Genomic DNA, 6,000 nt, shown 5'->3' on the forward strand with positions numbered 1-6,000 from the left:
AAAGACACTGACTCCCTTCTTCGGTTGTCAGCTGATTGACAACAAGCATAACATACAGTGATGTTTTATAAAGCTTGGTCACTTTCAAAGTCTGGAAAGTGATTTTCATACTGTGTTAGAATGTCGCCCCCCTCTAAAAGAGGAAACATGAGTGCAAAGTTGAATACAAAGTATTTTCAATGTAACAAAACTGAACCTATAGTTCAGCAGCAGTTCATGTCAGAGGTCTCTCTTGTCACAGGGCCTGTCATTTATTTTCATGGTAATAGGTCCATTAGAAACTGACCTCAGGGCTGCTGGTAATGTGATATTTTAACAGTGGAGAGAGTATAACCTCATGTATTTTCTTTCCATAGCAGCATTTGTTTATGGGTTCATGACAGAGTTTGTAATGTCTTGGAGCCTTGAATCATTTTTCAAAAGCCACAGAACAAGAATCCTCTGAAGCATCTTTTGTGTTTTTTTGGATCACAAATGTCTTTGTTATTGTTCTGTAACAGTCGCTGGAGACTTCACTCAAAGATCTTGGCAATGATAAAGTAAGGCAAATGGAGTTGGAGGTTGCTGAAAAAGAGGTTTGCATGCTGGAGCAGGAGGCCAAGAGAACTTTAGAGGAGAATAAACGGTAATGCAAGGATCTGTCTACCAAAAGCAAAGTAGATATGAATATGTACTGTCTCATTATTTTAAGCATGTTTTTTCCTGTTTGACCTCAGAGTCCGAAATGAATCACAGGATGTTCCAGCTACCATAGGCCCAGAGGACTATGACATGACTAGTAAGTCTCAAGACGACCCTGGTAGATAATCATTGGTTAACCACTTCTAAGCATTTGCTGTATATGACCCTGCAGGCAACAGCACATGTTAACTTTTAAATGTCCTGTGTCTCTGATGTGGACGGACTGAACAAATAATAACCTTGTCATGCCGACAGGCATAAAGAGAGTTTTGTAGTATCAGAGAGTCAGCTGTGGCTTTATAATGCCTGCAGGGGTGTGTATGTACAGATACAGATACATCATACAGGGCATTCAGGCTATTCTGTGCTTGGACAGATACATCTCTGTCTGGGCTGCATGTAAGAAGTACTGCCATCGGCCACACCAGCAGTGTCCAATCCAAGAGGCTTCAGGTGTTGAACACAAGGAGGGAGAACCAACAGCTGGAGGAGGAGCTTAAGGAGAAGCCGGTGTCCTCTGTTACAACCATGGCCACTGAACGATGCATCAAAGACCTAAAGGTGCTGGGAGATAAACTGTCTGCTTATACTAATATATTCTGCCCTGTTTCTCAAATCAATTTTGCCGTTGCACTCTTTCAGGAATCAAATTTGAGCAGGAAGTGTGCAGTAATTGATGTGTGCTAAAAATGCATATGGCTGCATGTTTTATTAGCTTTTTATTCTGTTTGTTTCCAGACAGAGATAATGAGACTGATAGCCTCAAATGACCGTCTGAAGACCACCAACAAGGCAAAGGAGTTTGACCTTTGACAATCTTTTTTTTAATTTATAAAGATTTTAAATGCATGTCATGCTATGTAATTATTTGTATTTTTCCCTAAAGGATTTGGAAAACAACATCAACATAGTGCTGAACAGAGAGAAAGCAAGCAAGGCCATGAGACGGTACATGTTATATTGCACATACTGTGATAGTTGACTCAGAGACTTGTGACTCTTTTTTTATCTGCTGTTGTTTTCTTGTGTTTTACTACTAGGACACTGTGGGATGAAATACATTGTGATCTACAAACGGAGAGTGAATAGCTTCATCAGCAAGTGAACCAGATCATCATTTCTTGAGATGGAAGTTCCAAAGTGCAATAAAATGAAGGAATACGTATTCTATAGAGTCATATCTGTCACCAGCAAGCAACTTATTGTATTAAAAAACCTTGTCATAGCCCTTCAGTTTAGTAAGAATTGGCACTCTAGATCATAGCTCAAAACTACCACCAGTATCCATCAAGCAATAACACAATGTACAAATAAAAACACACAATGTACAAATACAACAAAAACAGTTAAATGAAAATACCATTCAAAAGTACTCATTATGCAGACTGGCCCCTTTAAAAGTGATTATCTATAATATATTTTTACTATGTTACTGTTACCGATGCAACATTTGAGAAATATTTTGATGTTGTAGGTGAAGCTAATATTAGCTACTTTATATATTGTTGGTTTAATCTATGTTAAAACATCATATTTTAAAAGATGTGTTTTTTTGTATAAACTAAATTTACATATTAACTATTATTATTATGCTGATATTATTTTATTTCCACTATATATATCAAATTACTGTAGTGGCGTAAAAGGACATTATTTGCCTCTGACATGTGGTGAAGTTGATGTTTATATATAGTATAAAACTTTCAATACAGCTTTAAGTAATTGTATGTAATTAGAGGATGTCAAGTTTTTATAGTTTCCCGTAATCCATCCGTTAAAGAACAGCAGGGAATTTGACACTACACATATATTGATTTTGTGGCCCAGGGCAGTCCAATTAGTATTTTGTTACAACTTCCACCTTAAGGTAGAAATGTAATAAGTTGTGGCATATGTACGGCCTGGAGAGGTTCGAATGTTAATGATTTGAAAAGAGCACTGTTTCAAAGCAGAAAAAAACCCTGGATACTTTCACATCCATCTTTTTCTGATATATTCTGCATGGAGCTGCCAATGAATCATCGGCATGAACATGATACCACAGACAATTAGGAGGATATTAAGTCATCCTCTCATTTCTGGCCACAGGAGCGGTCGTAAGTATTAATTTTGTACAGACTGAATGAGGCACTGGAAGGAAAAACCTGAAACTCCATGAGATAATTCACAACTGGTATCCTTAAAACAGACCTCTCATGTGGGACAGGTTCACTAAGAAGGTCAAAATAATCCAGAGCATTGGGAGCATATTATTCTTGAAACACCAGAGGGCAGCAGAGACATGCCAAATGAATAAAATCATTTGTGATGTTATGTGATGAGAACCGGCCTTCCCTTTGAGCCAACTGTTGTTAAATGGTAGCCAGAAGTCTTCTTTTCTCCAAGTAGGACTATCTGCAGGAAAAAAAGTCTCTAGAAAGAATTAAAAAATGTCATAGTATAATATGTTGAAAAAAAGTCATAGTATAGTAGGTCAGAATTTATTTTTTTAAAGTCATAGTATAGTATGTCAAAAAAAGTCATAGTATAGTATTTTGAAGGAGTAAAAAAACCTTCACATTAAAGTATGTCGGAAAAAGTAAAAAAAAAAAGATAGCCAAAAAAAAGTCAAAAAGTCACAGTATAATATGTCAGGAAAAAATCAAATAAAGTCAAAGTCATAGTATTGTATGTCAAACACGTCATAGTATGTAGTATGTTGAAAAATTGAAAAAAAAGTCATGGTAGAGTATGTCAATAAAAAGTAATTATATAGTTTGTTTAAGAAGTCATAAAGAGTCCTAGTATAGAATATCAAAAAAAGGGTATTATAGTCAGTCGAATAAAGTGAAGAAAAAGTCATGGTATAGTATGTCAGAAAAAGTAAAAAAAAAAGTAATGTATAGTGTGTTGAAAAAAATAAAAAAGTCAATATACAGATTCTTGAAAAAAAATTAAAATTGTCATATAGTATAGTATTTAAAAAAAAAGTTGCAGTATAGTATGTATGACAAAATTTAAATAAAGTCATCGTTTAGTATGTCGAAGAAAAGTTATAGTATATTATGTCAGAAAAGGAAAAAAAGTAGTTGTACAGTATTAATTTCTTTAATTTCTTTAGTATAGCATGTAGAAAAAAGTCAAAATTAAGTCATAGAATAGTATGTTGAAAAAACTCATAGAATAGTATGCCAGAAAAAGGAAAATAAATCATAGTATAGTACGTCATTAAAAGGCGTGTTATAGTATGTCAAAACAAATAAAGAAGAACTCATGGTATAGCATTACGATAGAATTTTAAAAAATAATAATTTTATAGTATGTAAGAAAAAGTAAAAACAAAAAAGGAATTGTATAGTATGTTGAAAAATATAAAGTAAACTTTTTTTCTGACTTTTTTGTGATATTTTATGTTTTTAAGAATTTCCTGACCTACTATACTATGACTTGTTTTGACATTCTATGATATGACTTTTTAAAGATTTTTTTCACAATCGTTAATATAACTATGCATTTCATGAAATTCTATTACTTTTTTTGGACATACTATGAGTGTTTTCTATAAACTTAAATGTTAATTTTTTTTGACACATTATACTATTACTTTTTTCTGACTTGTTTCAACGTACTATACTTCGACTTTTTCAACATACTACATACTACTTTTTTGGACCTACTATAATATGACTTGTATTGACATATTATAATATTACTTTTTCGATATGACATACTTTGAATTTAATGTCTTTTTTTCGACATACTATACTATGATTTTTTTCGACTTTCTATTCTATGACTTTTTTCTGAATTTTTTGGACGTACTTTTCTGTGACTTTCAAGTCTGTTTTCGGCAAACTAAACTATGACGTTTTTAAGATTTTTATCGACCTACTATTCTATGACTTTTTTGGCATTCTATGATATTTCTTTTTTTATTACTATCTTTTTCTACATATGACTTTTTAAAAACTTTTTTGACATAACTTAATGTGACTTTCTTATGACCTTTTTGGAAATTCTATACTTTTTTTGGCACACTATAAAAAGAATTATGTCAGTATCGTATGGCTTTTATTAATTTTATCAACATAATAGACTAATACTTTTTAGGCATAGTATACTATGATTATTTTCAATATATGATAATTTGGCTTTTGTATGACCTTTTTCAACATACTATTTTATGCCCTTTTTAATATTTTTTTCCATGGTATCTATCAATACTATGACTTATAAATATTAGGATATACTATACCATGAATTATTGCATAATTCTTCATGGCATTCTACATTGTGACATTTTTATGATGTACTATATTATAAAATGTTACATAGCATTCTATACTATAACGTTTTCATAACATACCATTTTGTGTTTTATGACATTCTTTCTCATCATTTTTTTTACGGTATCTTATACTATACCATTTTGTGAAATGTTTATGGTATGTTATACTATGACTTTTAATTCTATAATGATTTTTATGTGATCCTATTCTTTGCCTATTTTATTACATTTTTATGGAATGCTATATTATGACTTATTAATGGCATACTATTTGATGTTTTTTTATGGCATACTATGCTATAACTTTTAATGACATATAACGATTTATTTTTGAATGGCACACTCTGCTATGACTTTTTTTAAATACTAGACTTTGACAATAATATGACATTTTTATGCCTGTATCATGATTTGTAATGGCATACATGTTTTATGACAGTTTTATGGCATACTATACAATGACTCTTTTAACAACATTTGTATGTGTTTCTATGCTATGAACAGCTTAATTCAGCATCGCTATATGACATTTTAGAATATCCCTGGAATGCAGCGGTTTAAAACTCACTTTAAATTGCTTCTGTTTTGTCCCTCTTAGAGGCTTTGTAGTCCATTTTGAAACAACAGTGTTTTTTAATAGTTAGATATAACTATTTAAACATTCATGTGAAAAAATATGAATAATTGGCTCAGAGGCTTTTAAAACCAACACGTATTGTCTTTGTATCAGACTGGTATAAAGCGTTAAAAGCTGTGTTTTTCGTATAATGTGACACATTATCATAGAAAAATGCATTGTATTCTTCACTGAAATCATTTGGCTTTACTGCACCACCGTTATTGTTTTTGACCAACGTTTCCAAATTAATTGGGTGGCGTGAACCCTGCCAACATGCCATCATATATTACCTTAAGTAAAAATACTTTTCTTTTAAAAATATTTTTGTGTTAAATTTCCATCTATGACAACTTTGTATATCAGAGCCCCAAGGCTGTAGTTTTATAATAAATACACATTTTAAAATATTCTTATTGCTTTCAGGTGTAAGACA

Source organism: Anoplopoma fimbria, chromosome 6 (genome assembly GCF_027596085.1).
Source record: "Anoplopoma fimbria isolate UVic2021 breed Golden Eagle Sablefish chromosome 6, Afim_UVic_2022, whole genome shotgun sequence".
NCBI classification, from domain to species: domain Eukaryota; kingdom Metazoa; phylum Chordata; class Actinopteri; order Perciformes; family Anoplopomatidae; genus Anoplopoma; species Anoplopoma fimbria.